This window comes from Calypte anna, chromosome 1, assembly GCF_003957555.1.
Source record: "Calypte anna isolate BGI_N300 chromosome 1, bCalAnn1_v1.p, whole genome shotgun sequence".
NCBI lineage: Eukaryota > Metazoa > Chordata > Aves > Apodiformes > Trochilidae > Calypte > Calypte anna.
In genome coordinates this window covers 170,801,367-170,826,957 of record NC_044244.1, presented here as the reverse complement: position 1 = coordinate 170,826,957, position 25,591 = coordinate 170,801,367, and the positions used below count along the sequence as shown (strand labels likewise).

Here is a 25,591-nt window from a genome sequence, read left to right as displayed (position 1 = left end):
AATTTTTAAAATAAAGACTAATGCTACATTTTGTCACATTTTAATGTCTTTAATATGGATTTTATGTTCTTCACATTTGATTTTACATTTCTACAAGCATCTTTAAGTTACAAGTACATTAGGAAACCAGCACATTTTATATGAAGGCCAAATCTTGACTATTCAAAACCATTTTCAAAAAAATCACAAGTGACACATTCTTCTTCTTCTGTCTTCACTACAGTAACTGCCTCTCACAGGAAATACTGGTATCAGCATCAAAGGAAAAGTTCAGCAATCTTCCTCATCAGAAGCTAGGACAATACTCTCATGGAAGGCAGGGTGGTCAGAGAGGAGAAGTAGCAAGCGAAAAGCTTCAGAAGAGATGGCAGCTAAATAGTCAGGAAAAAGAAAAAAAACACACAAAAAAGAAAAACAAAAAACAGGGAAAGATAAGATAAGATAGCAAGATTGAAAAGGACAGGAAAAAAACCAAAATACACAGGAAACAGCAACAGTAACAATTGTAGTTATTCATTTTAGAAACAATACCAGAAGAAAACTGGCAGAAAAGGTAAGGAATAAGGCAGCAATTCTTAAAAGACTCCTACAGAGAAGACTTAGTATGGTGTTAAAGTTATTTCTTTCTTAAGGTGAAGGCCACTCACTTAAGTTTCAGTTTGAGCAAGTCAGTTCAAAGCAGGATTTCTGTGAAGTTAGTAGACTGAAACGAGCACCTCCAGAGGGCGATTCGTTCCATTCTAAGGTTTGAATCTTACACTCTGATTCACATACTTGAAATGGAATTTATTTTGGGAAGTTCACTAGGTATCTGTGAACGTAGCAGCATGTCTTTAAACTGAATACTTCTGGATAACAAGTTCTGGATTAAAATAATGTGAGAATGAGTGTGTTTTCAACTCTACTCTGAACAAAGAACATTTACCAATGACTTTCATCTGTATACTACATGTAGTAGGGTTTGTGATGCACAGGATTTTTTTACTGAACATTACTTCTGTTGACTATACTGACCACAAAATCATGTCTGACCCAAATAAGAGAAAGTTTGCTCTTCTATTAGGACCAATTAGGCATTACTGGGGCTTTAAGTTTATCTGCTGTAAACAAAAATAAAAGCTTGACATCACTGGGAATCTGTATTCCCAACACTAAGACCCGATTCAGGAAATACCACATTTAACTGACACTGTTACTATATACAGTAAATACTGTTGTGAAAACATGCTAAAAACCTATGTTATGGTCACGGATATTTACATTATAACAGCTATTTTAATTGAACTATAATTAAATACAAGAGTCATGTGTGAAGGCCTGGTTTAAAGCTGGTAGACAGCTCAGCCTTTGCGCAAGAAGCTTCACTGTGGAACATGTCTGTGAGGACAACCTCTTCCTACCACATTCACACCAACCTGACAGCCCAGATGCAAAACCAAGACTGCTCTTACAGAACTGTAGTGAGAAGGCATAAAGAACGAGAGAAGAGGATGGGAAAGGGAGCTCTCCTCCTGGGCACTGATGTGGGGGCTGGAATATACACCAAAAGGGCAGCTCACAGTCTGCACTTTCTTGTTAGTACAGAAAATCTAACAGACCTAATCCTGTGCAATTCATACCTCATTGGAGACCTACACATACAATGCTCTTCCATTAATCACTATGTCAGAATACAATCATTGTGGTGCTGCCTATTGCATGAGGACAAGGGAGAGTTTTTTATGCACTTATAAAGACATCTCTAAAATGTATTGGCCTATTTGAAATGTGATTTTGAACTGCAGAATCTCTATTGTCTAATCAATCTTAGAGTCGTGGCATAAAATAGTGTAACACTAAGGCAAAACTACATAATAGTAATAACTAATTATAACATACAGCATGAAGTCTGTCATAAATGCAGCTGTACCTGCATTTGATTTCATTTTTCTTCCAGAATGAACATAAAGAGTGCAGCTATACAAGATTTGCAGTATTCGTATCTTCACTGGGTGCCCTTAAAAACTGCTGCCCAGTGACACAGACACTGCTCAGGAAAGAAACCCTATCACAGAACAATCTGTAGCATCATTCTGATGCAGATCTATCTCTATCAGCAGAAATTAATACACTACCTTCCAAAAAGTAGGTGCTATCACTCCAAAATTTGCTGTGAATTGGCACCAGAAGGCTACTCCCTGCTCCACCCATTTTCACTCTTCTGTCCTCAGTCAGCAATGGGGCTGTTTTAGAGGAGAGGCTCAGAGCTCAGCTACACTGAAAGGTTGCTGAGGTGGACAGCTAAAATATTTTATGTATACCATCAAGTGAATATAAAAAAATGGGAGATCCCCATCTCTGTATTTAAAAATAAACAAGCTTTTAGCATGGTGTTTCATGAAGACCTGGTAGAGTCACTATATAAATATTAGTTAATTGCTCACTCTCAAAAGTACATAATTTCCCTAAACATTTATACTGCTATAATACCAGATATACTCGTGGGAATCATGCTGTAATAAATGATCAAGTTACTGAATTAATTTTGTGTCAATTTCCTAATTTATTTTATTTTATTACAGCTTATGAAGAGATCCACATATTGATGTCTACCCTGCAATGAAACCAAATGTAAGTAATCCGTTGTTCTACAGCTAAATTTGGTTATGAATTCATTGACTTTGCCAAGTCCTGTTGAATAATTAATAACTAGCATTTTCAATTTTCAGTTTTGGTGTTATTACAACTGGGTCTCAAGCACAAATTTGGCCAGTTTTAAATGTGACTGCATGCCTGCATGTTCTCCACTCCAAATGCTAGTGACTAGAATTAACAAGAGAAATATATGTATAAAAATTAATTTTTGATGTCTAATAGGGTTTGGGGTTTTTTTTTTTAAGCTAACTTAGGAAAACAGAACATTGGGGCAGTTGTCATTTTCTAGCAGGATAATGCATGTTGTGATTCTTGTTGGCTCTGAAAGTCAATCTAAAGCCTTCTTAGAAGCAACTGTGCTAAAGCAAAAATGAACAGAGAGTGAAGTACAGCTCAGCAAAGCAGTTTGTCAGAAAGCTGAAGTTTCAATCTGTTTCCTATGCAAGCATGAAGCATATTGTGTCTGAGCTCTAAATACAAAATATAAGTATAAATACTTACCTGATTCCTCCCTGTCTACCCTATTATTTCTCCTTTGCTCACTGTATTGTTTTTCATCTTTCTTTTTCTTCTGTAAAGGAAAATAATTTCCTTATCTCAGTTTTTCAGTATCTTTATTTCACATTTGATTTTTCCTACTCACCTGCACAGCTTTTGAAATGCCAAAATTTAAAAGGGCTGTGTGTCCAATCTTGTGGGGTGAAATAGCAAGTCCTGAAAGCTTTTTAGTATGGCTCAAGACCAGTAACTAAGTTTAAGCCTTCGAGTTCTCTCATTTCCAACAAAGATAAAAGATCACTATAAAGTTTATCAATGAAAATCTATTCAGATAAGTGTAATCTTAGAACGAGATCACCATTCTGTGAAGAGCTCTGTTCATACAGCGAAACATAACAACAATTTTTACTGATTTGGAACTGTACCACTATCTTTGATACCTTATTTTTATGCTTAGCTGTTAAGAGAAGCACATGTCCACTTGTCTCCCTCAGTAGCCATTTTAAATAATGTACTGAATGCTTCAACAAATGAAGTAATTCATATCTTTAAATACTTTATAACAAGCTTACTAGAAGACATTTAGAAGGAGATAAAAATAGCTACTTAATATAGTAGATTGCACACAGAAAAAAGAAAGTAAATATCTTTTCTGTCACAGTTAAAAAATGTTTAATACCTGTATCCAGGACATGTATTTTACATGCCAGCTCTTCTAAACCCTAAATCCATCTTCACAAGATTTTTTTCAAGTAACTTAATAGCCATTATGTGAAACACAGCCAAATGTTGTTTCACATTTGGAATAGACATTTGGTGTTTCACTGACATGACAACAGAAAGTTAGCTCAGTGTAAGTTACTTTGTAGAGGATACTGCCAAGACTTCAAGGTGCTACCTCTCACCAGTCATCAACTCCTGCAGTCTTCAGATAAAATGAGGTATGACAAGCAACAAGAGTAGAGGCAATTTTTAGGGACCAACACTGACTAACTAAAGAGTTATCCCTATATCCACTATAAAAATTTGCCCAAAAAACACCAGAATAGCTTTCCATTAAAATGTATCCTCTAACAAACAAACAGAAAATATGCTTTATTTTATTAATGCTCTGGTGATCTTGCACCTAACCTATTTGTATTGTCAGGTGCCAAAAGACTTATTAATTAATCACTGAATTGAAAGACTTATAAATTACTGACTTTGAAACTTCTACAGAAATCATGTTTCTGCCTTGGTAACTTTAGTCATAGGCATAAGTATGCCACGATATATTAAGAAAGAAAACTTAAATAGAAACTTAAGGCTTATGAAAAGATCTGTGTCAAAATAACCCTTGTTATTAAAAATAAATAAATAAAACCAAAAACCAACAAACCTTCATTTAGGGAGATGACCTAAGACACGGGTTTCGGTCTTTCTGCAAACTCTTAAGCCTTTGTGAACAACTTTTAAGGGATCTTCTACATCATAATTAAGAAAAGCAACCATCCTATCAGTAAGTTTCAACTTACCACCAGTAGGTACAATCAACAGCAGTTTAATTTATTTATTTTTAGTGAGGTCATAGTTCACAGAAAAATGCAAGTCAAAGGGACCAGACTATAGAATTCTAAGAATTTTTCTGATTAACTAAAAAATTGTAATTCATCAGGGAGAAATATATCATCATATTCTAATGAGTACTACATAGAGGGGGGAAAAGCAGAACTCATCTGTAACCAGTAGATTTCAAATGATGGGACATGTCCCACTCAGAGAAGATGCAAACTACTTGTTGAAAAGGAAAGGCATTATTCTTTTGCACTGTGCAGTTCCACAGCATCTCATTTGAGTCCATTTTTACTCAGCATTATTGAGGTCACACCTCAAATACTGTGTTCAGTTTTGGCCTCTCACAATAAGAAGGAGATTGAGGTGCCAGAGCATGTCCAGAGAAGGCAATGAAGCTGGTACAGGGTCTAGAGAACAAGTCCAGAGAGAAAAGTCTAGAACTGGAACTGTTTAGTCTGGAGATGAACTGGGGTTGTTCAGCTTGTTCAGAAAATGAGGCTGAGGGAAGACCTTATTGCTCTCTACAACTACCTGAAAGGAGGTTGTAGCAAGGTAGAGGTCAGTCTCTTCTCCCAAGTGACAAGTGATAAGACAACAGAAAATGGTCTCAAGTTGGCCCAGGGGAGGGTTAGGCTTCTATTGTAAGGAGACTTCCAATTGACCTAATACATTTATCCAACTGTGATCTCTACAGCTCTTACAGAACCCCTGTTCTGATCCCTGTCACAAATTCTTTATTCACATACACTCATCTCCAGTCCTACCCATACACCTCATCACTGCTCTGTACCCATATGCCTTGCCTAGACTCATCAGTCCCTTTCACCTCTCACTCATAGATGACACTTGGAAGAAATCTTTTTCCACAATACAGAAGTCACTCTCTCCTCCCTTACATCTTCCTTTCTGATAGAAGGCAAAAAGATTCACCTCAATCCTATATTGAGATGACAGCTTAAGCCTGAACAAAGACAATTTCATAATCACGTAACGTAGCAAAAGGTATTTAGCAAGATAATAAAAAAATAGAAGTAAACCCCCTCATTTTCCATCCATGTATACAAATACAAGAAGTATGTAACAAAAAAAGATTGCCTACCACCCAACTTTTTTTAGTTCCTTTTACAACACTATGGTCAATAATGTTTGTTTCCAGTATTTTGAAGTACACTACAGTAATTCTATATTAGACAACTGATTTCTTAGGGATAAACATATTTATATCCTTTGAATAACTCTTACAGTTTGGCATTTCTAAAATTTGACACTACCAGAATTCTTAACATAAGGATGGACAGTATCTTGGAAAAACTATCTCTACAGATTACTTAGGGATGTGCTTGCATGGTACTTAGGACAATGAGAAGTAACCCATGTCAAAGGCAACCAGATGTATTAATCATATAAATACTTTATGACTCTGGAAAATGGGGGGGGGGGGGAAGTAGTAAGAGACCTGCTGTGAGGACTGAGAAGATTTTTACAATGTAAAATTACTACACAAGTAGCTGACATAAATTAAAAGAAGCTTGTCAAACAGAATTGGGATTTTGTTATAGGTAGTAAACAGATATTGTAATAAGACAAGCTAGTACCTGTAAGGGAAGTTTATGTCTGTTAATAATGACAGAACAGAGAATTTTAAAATCAGTTTTTCTGGCAATAAGAAACCTGGTATTAATTCAAAGATGAAGATATATTTTCATCTGGTGGACCTGACAAGTTTAAATCTTTGTCTGATGGAGACCCAAGACTTGAAAAATTATACTTCTCAAAAACCCCAATCTCCTAGGTATGACTCTATATGAAAAGTAGGGGTAGCAAAGACTTCTAGGCACACTCATGGACAACACTGTGATTAAGAACCCCACCACTGTTACTGGAGAGGACACAAGGGTTAGTGTAGTGAAATGAGGCAACCAGGTGCCACTAATTGCCAGGGAGTGAGCATGAGCTTGTACTTCAGGACTCACCATTTATTGGCCCCCTGGTCCTGCTCATGCGCAGTGGGGGCCCACCCTAATTAGGCACAGGTGGGCTTGACACAAGCTCATGCTCACTCCCTGGCAATTAGTGGCACCTGGTTGCCTCATTTCACTACAGGTTAGTGCTACCTGAGTTCTTTTCCTGGCTCCTTTCTGGCAACCTCTTACTGCTGCTTCTTCTCTGGAAGAGAGACATGTAACCTTCTAAAGCTGAGAAAGTGAGGAGTGCTCTCTACCTTTTCATGCACTCCAGAACAGTGGTTCCCGTATTTTTGGAACAACAGATCATTATCAACCCCCTAAGATTTTTTTTAAAACCACCACACACCCATCTGATCAAACTTTTAATTGGAACCACTATTTAAAACACTGTTAAGTGTGGTTTAGCCAAACAGCTGTTCAACTTACCATAGCCTTGTAGTCCACCTGGGGCTTGTGGACCACAGCTTGCAAACCATTCCAGCTGTTTCAAAGGTACAATGATGACTTCTTTTCCACCCCTCCCTCCCGACCTTCTGGTTGCTGTGTGAAATATTTCTGCTTCTTTATCTCATTGCCCCTGGGATTAATTTTAGGGCCTGCTACTGTTTTAGTGCTCTGAAGTAGCAGCAAACTGGCATTCTGCATCACCCACAGGTTTGTAAACAGAACTAAAACTGATCTGGTCATCCATAATATTGCTGCTGCCAGACAAAGGAATAAAAAAATATCTGTAGATTTAGGAAAATGGGACCAGTTTACATTTTATTAATGTTTGAAAATTTATCACAAATCAGTGAGAACTATAGATTTTTATTTACAGAAGTTATAAGTCTGCACAGGTTGGATTCTGGCCACAGCTGGTTCAGAACAAGTTTTCAAGACCTGTAAACACTTGAGTTTTGTGCACTTGAAAAGATGTATCCACAAAACTACAGCAGATAAAAGGGGTGCTAAGCTGCTTCTTGCCGTCTTGAAGATCATTTAAATTAAACAAAACAGTAAGAAAAGGCACCTTGTTCTTCTATTATGAGAAATAGGAAGCTACAGTCCCTTATTAAACACTTTCATGTATTTATGGCTTGAGAGATTTTTCTCACATTCCCAACATTGTTCCAAACTTCCAAATTCCATTCTACTGTCCCTGCAGAAGAGCTACACCATGCCTTTAGTCAGCCTTTTCTGTATCATACACCATCCTCATCAATGCTCAAAAGTGCCCAGCATGCCAATGCCACTCCTCTGTTTTAAATACAATTTTGCCACTTATTGCTAGAATGATATTGGGAAATCAGCAGCAGCTACTAAAAATCCATGGAAAGACCAGTAAGATGGCTGGAAAGTCCTGGCTTCTCACAGCAGCAAGGTACTACATATCAGTTTAAGGGTGCTAACCCACGCTGTGACAGGGAGGAACTCCAGGATCAAAACCTGTACTTTAAGCTCATGGGGATTACAAAACTCTGAGAAATAGGGAAGAATCTTCTCTTCAACTTGGAGCCCTTGCTGTGGCTAGAAAGAACAGCTACATCTCCCTGCTTTCCTGAGCAGCAGGACTGGTCAGAGCCTGCTGAGCTCACAGTTGATGTGGTGAAGGCTGCTGTAATCCAACAGCCACTGCCTCTCTCTGCTGATAGATACAGCTGAACAGCAGGGTCAACAATATCTGGCTTCTCTGACAGCCACAGCTCCTGGATCACCACAGGTCCTGCTGTGAAATCCTTCTGCAACTCTTCAGGGTCAACATCAGGTCTGACTCCAGCTGCATATTTTCCTTTTACCGTCTGCAGCCTTTATCACTCTACTTTTTCAGACCATTTAGGAACAGGTGGACCAGCAAAGATGCCAATACAAATCTTTGTGAGGACACATTGTTAAAACTGCCTCGAGTTGCTATACTGTTCCTTATCTTGTAACCCTTTATTAATCCACAGAGAATTTTAAGTAACTCAATACTTCTTTTTGTTAACAGTCTTTGGTTACTGAGCTTTTTTTTAAAACTTTTGGGTCACCCTGTCCTGTGTATCTGTTAACTCCTTCAAGTAACTAGCAAAGCTCCGAGACAAAACTACCTTGTACAAAAACCAAGATGAAGGTTTCCTATTACACCTATCCATGTTCCTATTAATTATACTCTTTATCACCATTCACTGGCATTTTGTCTGTCATGGTAGTCAGACTTACTAGTTCATTAGTCTGCAATCATCCCAAGAGCCCTTTTTAAAACTAAACCTTTTTAAAACACATTTGTTACTTTCAATTCCTCTGTTATCAAGGCTCATTTAAGTGATAGATTATACAACGCAGCTCATGGCTCCCCAGTGCAATTTCTGAATTTCTCTAGGACTGCTGAATGAAAAACATGCTATCTGGAAATTTGTTAATGTTTATTCAGACAATTTGTTAAAAATCTTTTCTTGAAATTTCAGATCTGAAATATTCCCTATAAAGAGCAATTTTTATGTGAGCAAGTCTCTAATCTCCCTGTAATAAATCTTGCCAATGCTTTGGCATTGTTCATTTGTTTCTTTCTGCAATGATTTTGGAACCAACCTCTCTATCAGCAAAACTTGCACTTGAAAAAAAAAAAAAAAGGGGGGGTTGGCTTTTAGGATTTTAGCCTGTTGCATTTCAAAATCTTTTTGTTCTGCCTTGTAATAGCTCTACATTTAGCTTGCCAGAATTGAGCTCTTTTTCTGCTTTCCTTTCTCTGAGGGATTTCATTTTTTGAAAAACTTTTTTATTTGTAGTAATTCCCTTTTCTGGTCAGTTGTGTTGGACAATTCTTATTGAAGAATTTATTTAAACCATATCTTAATTTATATACAATTCTTTTTTAAACAATCCTGGATTTCTAATTTTTTTTTCTCTTCAACTAATATAAAAAACTTAATATGAGATATCACTATTGAATGGCTCTTCTATAGTCACTTCTTGTCTACTAATCCAAACTAAATCAAGGGCTGTCCCCCCTCTTCCTATATCTCTAGCTGGGTTGCTCAAAAAGTAGTTCTTGATGATACCTAAAAATGACAGCCTAATATCAAGCTTATCCAGTCTATATATAGATGAGAACTCTTGCTATCATCAAGCATCCAGGTTGCACAGCCTCTTGAGTCTCCATCAGTGTTTCACAGTCACTGTCTCCATCCCATCAACCAGCCCAGAGCTCTTACTAGACTTCTTTTACTCAGCTATAGAAACATTTGTAATTATCCCTTGTGGTTAATTCTGATAAAATTATTTGACTACATCTTTGGTATATACAGTGCCAGTTGTCTGCACAGTCCAACCTACCATGTCTGTCTCAGCTAGGCACAGAATATTCTATCATCTCAGTAAAATTTATACAATGACATTTTAGTCACCCTTTAAAAGAAAGAAAAGGGATACATGCAGACCCATGTCCAGAAAGAGGGTGACATAACTGGGAAATTCCTGATGGAATTTGTGCTTAGCACTCCTCTGAAGGATCATTACCTTCAATGCACAATGGAAACAAAACACAAGACAGCAATGTACCAAGATACCAAACCAAACTAGTCTAGGTCCCTTCTCAACAGAGATCAGGTGGCATTTGAGAAAAAAGAACTCACCAACAGTATGGCTGGAGAAACTGCCCGTGGTAATTCAAGATTTCTGTACCAAGAGATGCTACGTCAGGAAGGAAATGCACAAAGGAGGAGAAGGATGATATGGAAGTATAAAAAGTCCTTTCACCTTTTGCACACACTGCAGAACTTTGTGATACAAAGAGACTGGATGTGGCACTCGGTGCCATGGTCTGGTAACCACAGTGGCAGTGGATTAAGGGTTGGACTTGATGATCTCAGAGGTCCTTTACAACCCAAATGATTCTGTGACTCTGTGATATTTGCATTTACTTCCTTCTGTGAGAAGGGAGAGTCTGTTCTTACTGCTGTGGAGAAGATAGGGATGCTTCCAGGACTCAATGCCAGTAGCTATTGACTTGGGTTTGACAGTGAGGAAGCCTCTGGGGTTAGCATTTTATCTGTTGGCTGCAACTCACTTCTTTCCCTTTTGTGAGGCCTCTAGTTGGAGCACCTTCTTTCTGCATTAAATATGATGTGTCATGAGGCACAGCAGAATCCAACAGCTACACTGCAGCATCCAGGGGGTATTCATTATAATTTATTTGCATTACCACAAATCTTGGGAGGCCTCACCCTGGACCATTTCTCATCTTCCCAGGCCATGAATAAATACACAACAGAAAGTACATGTGCTTGAAGTCTACATGAAGAGAAATCATGGCAGAGTAGAAACACAATGACACAGTACTCCTGTAATAAGCACTGGCATTTGTATACCAGCCATATAACTGCTGTCTACCCGGACTGTTTTAAGACCTACAGTATTTAAAACATTAAGAAGATACTTAATGCAAATAACAAACAGTTCTGCTTATGATGAAGTCAACAAATACATCAGAGGCAGCTAAGGAAAAAAAGCCAGTGTGTTCTGAAAATTTAACAGCCAATGATGGAAGCTGGCATCATATATTGATCAAAACCTCTTAACAATGAAGGAGAGGTATCAGGCAGAAGTAGTCTTGATGGGCCTTGAAAATAAAGACAGATAACTTATCTTCACTGCTTGAAACTGAAGGAGGTAATAGAAAATACCAAAGGAGTAAGTTTAGAAACTGATATTCACAGCAGAGTAGCACTTTGACTAGACAACAAACATGGCAAGTCTCCATTTGTCAAGGCAAGTATTTTCTAATAAAGACATAGGCCATAGAAAACCTGTATGAAAAAACTGTCTGATAGAGAAGATAGACCATCTTCAGAGGGCTGAAAAAAAGATTCCCAAAACTCAGATTTAGCCTAGATTTGATGACTTAAAAATAACAGCAGCATGATGGTGTCATTCACAGAGGATGCAGAAAGCTTTCGTAAGGGCCCCAACCTAGATATGAAAAAAGCTACTAATTAAAGATCCATAGTTGTAACTGGAAATAAAGAACTGAGGGTGCTACTGAATGAAATATTAATGCATTAGATAAGCTTAGCAGTGGAAAAAACAACAAGAGGAAGTGTGTGAAAAATATAAATCATTGTTTTGCCTACAAATACTGTGAAATGAGAAAATTCTTTCATGTCACATTTATTACTAACTTATTACAGCTATCTATGCTATGACATTTTGACTTTAAAGGGTTGAAGAAAAACAGTGTTGGTGACATTATAGCATGAGGGGTGCCTCATTTGACAAACAAAAACAGGCAACATCCTGCTTGAAGACAGGACAGTCATAATACCAGCCAAATACAAACAGCAGCAGAGAAAAAGATCTCACATCTTAAACTGACAACAACTAATATGCTGAGTGTTCAGGCACTTTCCTTTGCTCTTCCTTTTTAGTGCACAGAACCAGGGCTACCATCCCAGTATGCCACTGAAGGAAACACTCTCTTGTTGCTGCAGTTTGGTATTTCCAGCTCTTGAAGTACTCCCAAGCCCACACAGTGTCTAGCTGTGCAGCAGATGCCCACTCCCTACATTCTACATCAACTCCTTCCCTTTGGTATCTTGCTCTCTTGCTGTTCCCATACTTTCAGTCATTTATGGCAACACTGTGTGGGTTAAAGAAACAAGTTCAGGTGCTCAACAATGGAGGTTAGCGGCAGCGGGTAGTGGAAAGATGACTACAACAGGAGAAAATTCAGAGTTCCTTTTCTTCCAAAATAATATTTGTAGCAGCAGTACCAAGGCGGAACAGAGCTGTGTTCCAACATTATCTCCCGCAAAGAACTGGAAAGCTGCCACCACAGGAAGGAGCAGCAGTCACACCTAGGTGATCTGTCTCTCAGTGGTGATGAGTGAAAAAATTGGATACATATGGAACATACAGGGGATTCCTCATACCCCACTCACTAGCATGTTACTTTCCTCCCTTTTCTCCTCTAGAATAGAAATTAGATCTGTTCTGAGGCACTTCTTTTGATCTGTTTAGGGGTAGGGTGGGCAAAGCTACAGAGCAGTGGGGTTTTTCTTCTATCACCTCATTTCCTTCTCTTTTTTTTTTACCCATCATAGTGCAAGTAAGAATAAATATGGCTAACAGGATTAAAAGGTGAAAACAGTAAACAACTAGGTGTAAACATTTTAAAACCAAAATACACTAGTCAAAGGCTTTTTATGTAAAGTGAAACATGCAATGTTCTCAAATCTCGATTTCACTTCATTTTGAAATCTCAAGTTCATTTCATACTACAAAAATCCTCAAAAGAACCACTGTGAAGTTTTTAAAATAGAATTTTGAAAATCCCCATCCTGTAAAGAACACAGTGAGACAGTGTTGAGAGCTCTGCTGAAGATCAGGCATTTTGAAATCATTAAGTTCTGTGTTTGAACAAGAAACTATGGCTTCTGCTTAGCACTAATCATAGTTTAGAATACACAAACCCACTGTCCTCTTTATTAATTGTAACTGTTGTCTCTAATCCCTAATTTATACAGATAATTTGCAACTAGTCACTGAGTCTTCTTCATAGCTCATATACTCCCCTCCAACTGAAAAAAAAATACAGAAAAAGTTTCTGAAAGTTTTAAACTTATATCTATCATATATTGAGTGCAATAAGAAATACCAATAGCTATGCCTTTAGTTCTCCTTTCAGCATATTTTTGCCATCTATTTTCTGTTTGTTTGTAGGGTTTTGGGGGGGTTTTTTGTGCTTTTTAAAATAATTATTATTTTATTTGTTTTCTTTTATGTTGGAACTCTAGTCTGCTCTTGATCTGAGTTTATGCTTTCTTCTTTGGTCTTGCTCATTCTTCAAATTACCTTAATTTCATGCTGCTCTTCATCCAAGAAAAAAAAAATCCCTCCTTTTTACTCACCAGTTATTATCTGTGTCCTTGCTCCATGAGAAAGGATCTCTAATTGTCCTTACATACAACTCTTCTAGACATTTACAGTCCCTTAGTAATTATTCACAAATTCAGTAACATTTCAATTCTTCCTTTTTTCAGATACTAAGACCCCATTAAAATCTTTCTTGTATTTGAATACCACAAAGGAAATCCAGTATCATGAAAAGGGCATGGAGTTTTTAATACCTCTTTTGTTATACAGGGAGAACACCTACATGTTGCTTTTGCTGATTTGGATTTAAAAATAGGAGTCATAGCAATGACTGTACCCATAGCTGCAAGACAAGAACTTCCTCCTAATCCAAGCATAGATATTTATAGTTATTTTGGGTTAATCTGCTGACAGATGATATAGGCAATTATTGATAAAGCACAAGGTACCTAGGGGCATTAAAATACATAGTTTCTGCCTAGGAATATAGTTAACCAGTAAGTGTGATCAAATTCACTCATAATGCCAGCTCAGTTTAGTTTAATTTAACCAAGTTACACTGACACAAGTATAAGTGTATATTTATTAACATTTCAATGTTCAACTCAGCAAGACAATTAGATTATTGTTTGCAGTATCTGTTTGCAGTATCTACACAAACAATGGTGGCATAAACAGTTTTTATAGATCAATAAATTTCAAAGTTTATGTGGAAATCAGAGACACCTCATTCACAAAATGAATCAAATTAAAACTCCCTACCAAACAGCAGTACAGAAGGACAGGTTCACATGGTGAATTACTCAAGAATTATTAAATCTTTAGTGGCTATATTGTATATATTTTCTGAAATGAACTTAATTCAATTGACATATCAAACCTCTCGATTCACCTTTTTATCACTATTAGTTTGTCAACATCAGTAAAGACTAACTATTTAAAAATTCAATCATTTCAATGTACTTACAGCTGAATTTTCTCATCATGTGACCAACTATCCACAAAGTCTCAGTGCCATTAAGAAGTTTTGAGGAATATATTATTTGGTACTGCCAAGAAAACATAATTAAAAGAACGCATGTAAATGATAATAATTATCTAATTAGAAATGTTTTATGATTATTTCATGTCTAAAGTACATTTGGGGGAAAAGCAGGACTTACATTATCCCAAAAGGTAGGTTCCAGCACAATCAATGATACAGACAGAATTCACAGTAAGGAGTCACAGTAGGGTCCTGATCTTGCAACTGATCTTTCACAGAAAGAACCCTGCACTATTGCAGAATCTCCTTAATTTCAATAGGGCCCTACCCACACATAATCAATTACAGAGTCCGCCTATGTGGGAGTAACAACAGCGAAAACAGGACCTGTTCCTCCACACACCTGCAAAAATATCAGGATAAAAAAATAAAATTAGTAACATGCAGCAAAACCTACTGCTAGCCTATTTTATTACAGCACTTAGCACATAATAAAGGTGTTCCATACATCTTTAAGTTGCATATTATTTATATGAATTTTTAGCTCCTTCTTTAAAGAATGTTGGCTTAAAATTGCTTATGGATTTTACACGCAGTGACAGCACATTATGGGAGTCTCTACTGAAATGTATTTGAAATATAAATGTTTATTATTTTCTAAAAATTAATCATCCTAGTTGCTTTGGTCTGTGATGCAAGTTACTTTTTAGTGCTTAAGCCTTCTTGAAATCTGTTCTGCAAAGTCCATTTTGGGGACAAATCATAAGCCTGTGAATTTAGTGAGGTCTGGTCTTCATGATCATGAAAGTATCTGACCACATACAGCAGCATCTGAGACAAAGGTCTTTGAAAATATGTGATAAAAAGTAGGTTAGTAATAGTCATTTTTCAACTAAAAAGAGTCACATTTTTTAAAACAATAGATCATTATGAAAATCAACTATAATTATTTGCTGAGTTTAAGGTCTTAGTGAACACTAAAATACAGGAAGTATGCTGTTCACAAAAAACTTAACTCTCATTATTTGATCTTATTGATCTTATTAAAAACCTATGTCACCTATGTTGACCTTTAAAAGGAAAATACTGTAAGTTACAAGGGGTTTATGTATTATAAGCCATTTAATGCAATTGGTTCCATGAAATAAAATTTAAGTGCTTACACTTAGCAAGAGTAGTGGTGATAAAGGCCCCAAGAACAACCACTAGATCCTAGAAGCATTCAGAAGACATTGGCTCGTTCCTTTAATACAGATAGCATAAGGGAAACACGGATATTTTTCTAATAAAAAGCTGGGATTAAATTAAAGGATTTAATAATCTAACAGAAGGACCAAAAGTTCCATATAAATGGAATGCAGTGTTTTGGTTTGGTTTCATTTTGAGGAACAGCACACATGAAAATAAGCAGGAAATCATAGAATCATTGAATGGAGAAGAGTTTGGAGAAAAACAATTTCAGTTTTTCATTTCTTGCTGCTGGGGTAATGGTTTTCAATTGGGCAGGAGGATAAACAAAAAAAATTTAAAATACAGGTTTCAGACTTCATTACAAATTTCAAGGCAGTTGTCTTACACCATTGAATTGGGAAAGTTTCTTCTTGTGTTACTGCTTTTAAATTTTACATCTCACATGCATGACCCTTAGGCTGCTGTTTTTCTGACAAATTAAAATGTTTCTGAAGAACAGTGCTACAGTGCTAAATTCTGTTTAAAATACGTTGTATCTTGACCCTTCTCTAAGATTATGCATAAAGTCTAAAAATATCAGACATCTGCCAAGTTTGTGCTGCCTACCTAAGGCTGCAAAGTGAGAACCAGTACCTCTGGCAAGTGTAACCTGCCCATTTCTTACCAACTGAGAAGAATGGACAGAAGATGCCTTTCAGGGCAGCCATGGTGCCCATAATCATGCAGCAACAGATTTAGCATTTTCCAAATTGCAGAGCAATGGGTAACATGATGTAGCCATATCCTAATATTCTTTTCTGTCCCTGTGTCTAGCTGCACAGCTTTCTTCATGAAGGAAGTTAAGTGGAATAAAATGTATTTTTCCTGTACTGCTCCAAGAGTGTAGGTTGTAGGATGGGTCAGGGACACATAGCTGCACTCTAAATTAGTCACTTTCTGGGGAGAGATGAAAGTGTTACAGTTTTGGCAGCCTAAGGAACAGGTCAGAGTTGGCATCCAAAAAGTCAAAGAAATTAATTACTGAAGCTGCCCCAACAGTTCCCTTCTCTGAGGTGGAAAGGAAGAACATGTATCTAATCCAAGTATAGAAACTACCATAAAATGGAATGATTCACAGGTGGTTTGGGAGACTAGAAGTCTCTGGCAAAACCAATGACTAGATGAAGTAATAAAGTTTAGTTACCTATCACATGCTTGCATGTGCCACCAACACACTTATGAAGTAATCCTAGGCTGACACTACACTTGCCAGTTTCCCATTTCCTTCTAAACAGATTTCCCTAAATTTCTACAGAAAATGCCAGCTTCTGACTTCCGTAAGAACAAGAGACAGCTCTCATTGTGGCTAAGTCTGAGTTGTGCCTGAACTGACTGACAGACAAGCCAGCCACGGTGACTTGCAAGTCAACAGATTGAGAAGAACAGCAAATTTCTGAGTCCATGCTGCAGCTTCTTCTATCCCAGAGCTACTTTCTCTACTCCTAGCTGCAAAATTTCACTCAAATTGTAGAAACTTGTCTTTGTGACCCCTCTCTATAACAAATGCAGCTAAAATTAAGCCATAGATTCAGAAAATGGGCATCAAAACACTAACATAATCACTGTAAAAATGACTAATGAATTTTATGTTACTTACTGTTTTCATTCAGGAGTTACACCACAAACTCAGCTATAACAGAACACAGACTTTATGTGGTGATAGCATAATGAATCCAGAGAATGCAGAGACTGCTTCAATATAACTTGCTTTGTTTTGCCACTGTGAACAGGGCCTAAATATTTCACTTCATAGCAGTGAAAATTTAACAGAAATAAAATTTTATATATAATTTTTCAACTTACCAAGACTGTAGCTGACTGCCCTTTATGGAGATCCCTGCTTCTCTTCCAATTCCATGCTCCTAAGGCTTAAGAGAAATTCAGGGATACATAGCTCAATAAAAGAACAGTGACATTAAGTACAATGAATCTACTCAGTATACCTCAACTTGTCTTTTGTGGGAGGCTGAGGTTTTGTTTTGGTTTTAAATAAACATAGTGATTTTTAAAGAATCACTTTAAAATCCTCATACTACTACCTGGATCCAGATCCTGATATCCAAATTTAAGGAATAATTTTTGATAACATGAAAGTCCCAGGTCCCTTTTCTATAAATGTAATCCACAGTGTTCTGTTTACCCTTTTTATTGATCTAGCTCTAAATTCTGATTTGTGTTTCACGGTTTAAATCATAGGGTTAAATTTGTAGTTGGATTTCAGCAACTGATGAAAGAAGGAAAGAAACTAGAAAAGTACAATGACCTCTCCAGATCTCCAGGGGAAAAAAAAAAAAAAAAAAAAAAAGACAAAGAATAATTTTTCTTTGTGGAAAAGTTAATAGAAAACTAGACATTAGAGGAAAGGTTAGCAAGAAACAATGGGTATAAGAAGAGTCAGGGAAGTCAAAATTATTTAACCAAAAAGAGTGTGGAATAAAAGAAAAAAAGTAACTTCTTAGCAGAGCAGTAAGAACGTGCTTTTCAAAACTGTTTGACATTGGCCTGTCTCTTCTTCTGTTGAAGAATTACATCAATTCCAAAAATGCTTTAGGAAAACCTTTAAGCCACTCAACTTGAACCATTTAACACAGAGTTATCTAAACTCTGCTCAGCTAAACAACCAAAGAAGTGTTTAAATTTTAAATTAAATTTAAATAATCTTGTAATCATTCACTATTTTGTCAGTATCAAGCACACACCCAAATCTGAGCCTGAACTCCTTACCCTGCTAACATGCAGACTCACACTTTGGCACTGGTCTGGATCCAGATTATTGGTTATCAGATAGGCAAAGTTAAGTACAAGACACAAGGGACTAACATGGATTCAAACTCTTCTCTCAAAAACCATACTCATGCAAGTACTGTGACTCAAGTACAAGATTAATTGTTTGATGAAGCAGAATGTAAGTAATTAAGTGCTTAGATTTAATTCCATAATAAGGTCTCAAAAAGAAAACTACAGAAAAAGTGATGGAGAAAGAAAAAAAGAAACAGATTGTTGAATCTGTATTAAAAATAAATGACCTCTGGATTATCTCTCGATGCACTCTGCCTGAAAACTACTTCTTTATGGCATAAGTATTAAATCTTATTTTTAATACACAAAATGGCAAACAACCCTGGCAAAGGTTAAATTAGTTCAGTGATTGATAACAGTACTAAAATAATTCTTAACACAGGGTGTAGTTGTTAACAGTACAAAGGGCTCACCATCTCTCCTGCCTATTTAAACACACAGTTCCAAAACCAGTTTGGTAAATAGCTGGGAGAGGGTTAATAGCCCATATTCCAATCTCTATGGTAACAACCATAGAGATAGGAGAAAATGTGGCAATCATAAGCCACTAGTAGGGTTCTGTCCCTTGTATTTCTTACTTTACTAAATACTGTTACTGAAGGAAAACAGAAATTGAGTTACTTTTTGAGATACCAAAAAAGGTCTGGTACATCTCTCAGCATTCTATGAACTGATCATTGCAATCTCTCTCCTGGGACTATGAATCATTCTGTGCACCATTATTTTAAGCTGTCACCTATCTAAATGACCAGGAAGCCAGTAACTGCACTCAACAACTATGTCACACTCACAAAAGCCTGCTACCAATATTCCATCTTTTATATATAGCTGAGAAAAAAGGAAATTTTCTGGTTTTATGATGTATGCTTACTAAATCCATACACATAAGAATAATCATTTAATGAAGGTAGGGTGCTAGAGTAAGATTAAAGATCTGATTAGAGCAATGAGTTAGACAGAATTAGTTCCTCTATAGATTCAGTCATTTTGTCATGAAATGGTTAAATGAAATGTTTTATTCTTCTCAAGAGAGTTAAGAGCATTACTAAAATTTTATAAATGTTTTGAAGCTCAGATTTCAAAATTTCCCAGAAACTGGGAAACTAGAGAAGCAAATGAACAACTTACATCAAGCTGTCTCAAAAGAAATAAATTGAACAGCATAAAAGCAAACAAATTAGTACTAGCTAAAGTATTTCCAGACCCCCTCACTCCTGTATTCATTTCAGTAGCATTTCATTTAAATGGAGGCATACATATCTGTAAAGTTTAAGCTCAAATCCTTCAAACAATTTCCCATATCCAAAGTTCACTCCCTTATATAATGCTATTGATGCAACTACACATATGAACAGAGTTAAGCACATAAAAAGAACTAAGGCTAAAGCAAGTAATATAGAAATTAACTAAGGAATTCATTGTATCATTCACAATATTTTTTTTTAAAGTTGAGGACAGCTAAGAAGATATCAAATCTTGAGAAATCATTAGCTGAATTACCAGGAGAGGAGGAGAAATAAGGCAATGGTCCCAGCAACTACCCTATCAAAATCTAACTTCAGTACCTATTAAATAATCAAATCAATGCTATGAAGAAAAAAATAATAAAGCATCCCTGCAATAATTAATATTTATGACAACCACACTATTTTCTCACCATTTGATGAGTCCTCCTCAGTTCAAGGCTGATGTTCATGGGTGCTGTGGAGAAGATCACTTGGCAACTGCTCTGCTGTAATTAATCCATGAATAAAGAATGGGCTTCAGTTTTCACAGATACCAGACCAACACTTTTCACAACCATTAAATCCACAAAAATATTAAAACATTTAAAAGTTATAGTTAGACCATTTTACCAAAACTTTACAGTGAAATCTAAGTTTAATAACAAATCTTTCTTAAATCTTCAGGGATACATTCATTATTACAAGTGAGGCCTATAAGTATGTTAAGAGTCAGTATTTTAAGATTTGAATTAAATATAATAAATCCAGCCTTTCAGTTACACCATTAGTCTTTAGGCTACACTGAGCATTTTAGAGGCTGAAAAAAAAATATTGGCAGTTGGCTACTGGAAATATCAGGAGGTTGTCTACAGTACAAAAAAAAAAAAAAAAAAAAAAAAAAAAAAGAGAGAAAAAAGCTATGTTTTTAAATTAATTTTTTTGTTTGTTTTCTTTCATCTGAAGGTTTGTAGGATATCTATGAAAGTAGATGCAAGTCCTAAGCCAGCCCCTACTTCTTGCAGTCCTTACTAATTACAAAAGCACCCCTAGATCAGGTCTATACTGCCAAATTCAGAGCTCTGTTTTCACTGTACAATAGTAAATGTTGTCCATTTCACGCCTTTCTGGAAGCAACCTCTATCACTGCTAGCAGACTGAAATTGCAAAAGTAATGAATTCCAAATCCTCTATTTGTCAGGGTAAATCAGAGACTGAATGGCTACACAAGGGAGTAGAAAGCTCATACATAAAAGAGGACGTTCAACTACAGTTACTAGATTATTAAACTGAAACTTTAAACTTCGACTGATAACAAATTTACATAAGATGTCTGAAGGAAGGCTGAGATGAATAACAGGGACCCAGTGGGCTGCACAAGCATCAGGGGCAAAGGACTTGAATTAGAAAAATAAATAGAAAAAAATTTGGTGTTGCCATTGGCTGTATGTCCATATGCCATACAAACACAGAATACCAAAATACTATGTAGATATACAACTACTGCAAATATCATTATTATAACTACTACATGTGGGTAGTACATCTTGGTGCCCTCCAACTGGTCTACCTCACCTACTGGAAACTGGACCAGATGAATGTAATAGTATGCAAGTATGCAAGTATGCAGGCAAACCAAAGAATCTAAAGAAAAAGTTACATAGTAATGACACGATGCCAGTTTTCCTTAAAAAATCCTTTTATCCTCATAGTTGTAAAATAAACCTTAGAAACACATAGCAATACCATTTGTAAAGTAACATGTGCCTGAGTCAGAAGACAGCCTCCAGCTTTCTTATCATCCCTGCCTAGCTATAGGCTTCTGTGACATTTTAGCAGATTAAGGACCTTACTTTGGTTTTGCCACTTCTCAACCAGACATGGCCAATTCACTATATCCAACCATGAAATCTGCTGCATATAGGAAACACCAAGTTCAGGAAGCTGGGCAGATGTCATCTCAGCAATGTGGCTTATTGTAAGTCACTGTCTTCCTCCAGTATTTTAAATTACAAATTCAGAGTCTCAAAAAAAACCCAGGACCTAAATGCAGGATTCCTAAAGAAATGCCTTTAGTCATTTAGAGACCAACTTGGTCTCTAAACTGGACCCAGTTGTCAACAGTATCCCTCTTCTGACATAGGAGAACTTGCACAAGGGGAAAAATGCTCTGATTTCTAGAGACAGAACTTTCTCAGGCTAGTGCAAGGCTATGGAATGCATGTGCCTAGGAGCTACAGGCCACCAGAAACCTAACTGCATTTTGCTTGAAGAACAAAACACATTACTTTGACCTTTCCCCACTAACACAAATACATAACATGTATATGGAAGTAAAGACTGATAAAATAAACTGAAAACATTCGACTGCACATGCTCCTTCCCCTGGCAACAAGAGAACAGAGAGTTTGACAAATGCTGGTCATGTCACTCATTACAGTGTGAGGAGATTATCTGACAGTATAATGACACTCTCTAAAGAGAATAATCTGTGAAAGAGGACAGGCACACAGGCACTACCAGAAAGTGTTCAAGTAGTGGTGTAATGAGAACTGCATGAGGAAAGGAGTCCATTGTAAAAACTGCAGCTTAACCTTGTATTTGCCACCACTGCAGATAAGTCTTCCAACATTCTGATGAGCCCAAGTTGTTTGGAATGGAAATTTGATCTAAAGAACTGACATCACCTTTGGTGAGGTTCAAAGTCCTTTTTTCTCCCTTCTGCCCTCAGCTGCGTTCCTGCTGTGACTTTTTGGCTTCACGAGTCACTGAGGAAACAAACTGATGATCCTCTCCCAGATGCTACAGCCAGAGAATGCAATACCCACCTCGTATTACATGCATTTTTAGACTATGGCAATTGCCTTTCTCACTTGTTCTGATATTCAGATAAATATTTAGCCATTCTGATCATTATTGCAACTGTGCACTATTTAACTTTATATATGACCAGAAGATGTAAATCAAGACTATTACATTAGCTTTATGTTTCATGGAGTCACAAGTAATAATAATATCACTGTTACCTTCTTAAGCCTGAAATACAAGAGCATAATAATGAAAATAACTACTCAGTGTGCTTACACATAATAATAATTTCAGTCTGTATAGAATCAGGGCCTATATGCATTAACTATGGAAACTGAGAGCAAGTAATAGATATTAGGGGGTGTAAAAAATCCTCTTTCATTACAAATCTTAATGAAACCTTAGGAATGACATCTGAAAAGACAATTGTGTGATTCATATAATACCATGTCCTGTTAAATAGAATGCCATACTACCTTCTATAACTTATTCTTGCATTACGGTTGGAAAAATGTGTGAAGAATAATAACCGGAATTATTTTTGGACAAAACTATGCATAATCTAAGTACAGAGAAGTGGTGTCAGCAACATAATAATTTTTCTATTTTTCTTTACTGTTTTCATTACTATTTCTACTGCAAAGTCCTTTTTCCACAGACATGTAACCTCCAGAAAAAATATATTAGAATACATTTATTATCACTCCTTTCAGTTAAAAGGCACACTTTTTGAAAAATACACTCATAGTGATTCTCAAAAAATAAAAGCACAAATGTAGGTTCGGGCAAATAATATTTTCCCCTTTTTAACAGAAAGACTTTACAAACTGGAGGTTTTCCATCTGGCCAATTTTCACTGATAACTTGGTTTAAAAATTACAAATCAGTTTCTCTAGCAATACCAAACTTCAAATCATGCTAATAATAATAGAAATGCAAATGAGCTATGTGATTACTTACATGTTGCCTTGCACTACTTTTTCACTAAGGAGGTCCAGAATTGCTCATTTTCTGAGTAGCAGCAGTTTCTGTAGCCATGATGGTCTAAGCTTTTTGAGGCCAAAAGCTTGCCGTTTTCAACTCTGTCAGTTGGCTTAAAAAAAAAAAAAAAAAAAAAAATTACCTCTCCCTTCAAAATTTGTTCTGCTTATATTTCTGTCAGTGTAGCTCTAGAAGGGAGCAGTGGAATAATGAGAAGTATTAGGCCCTGAGCCTGCTAACGCTTGTCTGCAAGTAGTCCAACCGAGTTTAAGAGGACCAGCTCACAGACGTGAAGATTTTGGAAGCCAGTGGGAACACACCTCCCAAACTCTCTCATTATGTACTTTTGAAAATCTTCCCCAAAGTCATGGGAACAACAGCTTGCAGGTCCGAGGCCTCAGCTTTTGACTGCTTTCCTTTCCCTTTTTAAAAGCGTAGCAGATTAAAAAAAAAAAAAAAAAAAATCCACACCAAAAAAAACCAATCCACTGAAAAAAAATCCCGAGGAGCCGCCCGCAGGGATGCGTCGGGTCTCTCTACAAAGGGAGGGTCCGCACGGCCCGCGGGGAGCTCACAGCAAAGAACCCCTCAGCAGTCAAAAGTCAAGTGCAGACGGGCGGTTCGGGCAGCGCTGAGCCCGCCCGCCTTCCCTCCGCGGCTCCCGGCAGCCCGCACCCTCCATCTCGCTTTCCCCATCGGTGAAATGGGCAGAGGGGCACTAACTCAGCCATCAGGTACCTTAGGCTCGGTCACAACTTGAGGCGGAGGCAGGGGGTTGCAACGTGAAAATGAAAGTTCACGTCCCCCCGTCCCTGTCTTCCCCGCCACCCCGGAGCTGCGAGCAGCCGAGGCGGGAGCGCTCTCCGAGCTGAACCTCGCTCCGTCAAGTTCCTCAGGGAGGTATTTTTTTTCGAATGACCAGCGTACGGCACTCCGGGCCCAATCTTGCCCCGAGATGCGCCCACACAGCACCGCTCCGCTTCACTCCGCCACAGGCTGTTCGCAGTCCCCGGGCGGGGGTGGAGAGGGCTGGTGGTAGTGTTCGGGGTGGGGGGTCGCCGGGCCACTGCCGCCGCGGCGGTCGGGAGCCCGGGCCGCTGCCGCGGAGCCGGTGCGGCGGAGCGCGTGAGGCGGCGGGAGGGGGAGGGGGAGCGGCGGCTGCCAGGGCGGGATCGGGCCCGGCGGGGGAGGGTGGCGGGGGGCTGCCTCGGCGCGATGTGGGCAAGCGCCGAGCGCTTCAAACCCTCCGGCTTTGGCGGGGTGCGCGGCTCGGAGATGGGGGGGGGGAAACGACGGGGCTGGGGGGGGGGGGGGCACTGCAACCTGAGCGCTGCGGGAGCCGCGGGGGTCCTCGGTAGCGCGGGGGGAGGCGTTCTTCATATTTTCCTCAGGTCCTTTGGCGCACATCCCCCTCCCCCCGCCGGCTTCCTTTCCCTACCTTCCCAAAACGCGCTGTACCCCCCTTGCCCCCCCTCCCCGCCGCCTTTACCTTGACAAGTCCGCGGGGCCGGCAGCGGTCTCTCTCTCTTTCCCTCTCCCTCTCTCTCTTTCCCCCACACATCTCTAACGCGCCACCTTTCCCCCACGGGCCGGGACTCCGGGTGACATTTCTCCCTCTCTCCCCCTCCTCCTCCTCTTCCCCCCCACCCCCCCCTCCCCATTAGTGGCGGTTGGGTTGGTAGCGCGGGAGCGCGCGCTAGCGGGGAGGGCGTGGAGCGCGCGTTGGCTGCGAGCGGGGCGGGGGGGAGGCGGTGGAGGGGGGGGGAAGGATGGGGGCGGGTGGGGAAAGGGGGGGGGGGTGAGGGGGGGTGTAGGGGGAGGGGCGGCATTGACAGCGAACGCCGTGTCCGTAGCGCTGCCTCAGCCCCAGCGGCTCTGCCGCCCCCCCCTTCTCCCCCCCCCAGCCCGCGCTCCCCCCTCCCTCTCTCCCTTCTTCCCTCCCTCCCTCCCTTCCTTCCCGGCATGCCCCAGGGCAGCGGGGCTGGCTCTAACGAATTTGAATGAAGAGCCCTGCTCTTTCGGCGCCATTTTCGAGTGATGCCCGATCGCATCGCTGCCGCGGGGGAGCCGCCGCTCGCGGG

At 38.7% G+C, this 25,591-nt stretch overlaps 1 long non-coding RNA gene across 2 annotated transcripts; it reads right to left on the bottom strand.

Annotated features, from left to right (window-relative positions):
* Nucleotides 1–33: 33 nt before the first annotated feature.
* On the bottom strand, nt 34–25,148 carry LOC115599363. 2 transcript variants are annotated; one of them, XR_003988350.1, is made up of 8 exons: nt 25,000–25,148; nt 23,490–23,622; nt 20,156–20,230; nt 17,503–17,567; nt 14,648–14,872; nt 14,452–14,533; nt 3,136–3,205; nt 34–371 (listed from the first exon to the last, which is right to left on the bottom strand). It is a non-coding gene; the product is annotated as an uncharacterized LOC115599363 (long non-coding RNA). The 2 variants fall into 2 exon arrangements; XR_003988351.1 differs by lacking the exon at nt 3,136–3,205 and having other exon boundaries at nt 25,000–25,146.
* Between the last annotated feature and the right edge of the window lie 443 nt (nt 25,149–25,591).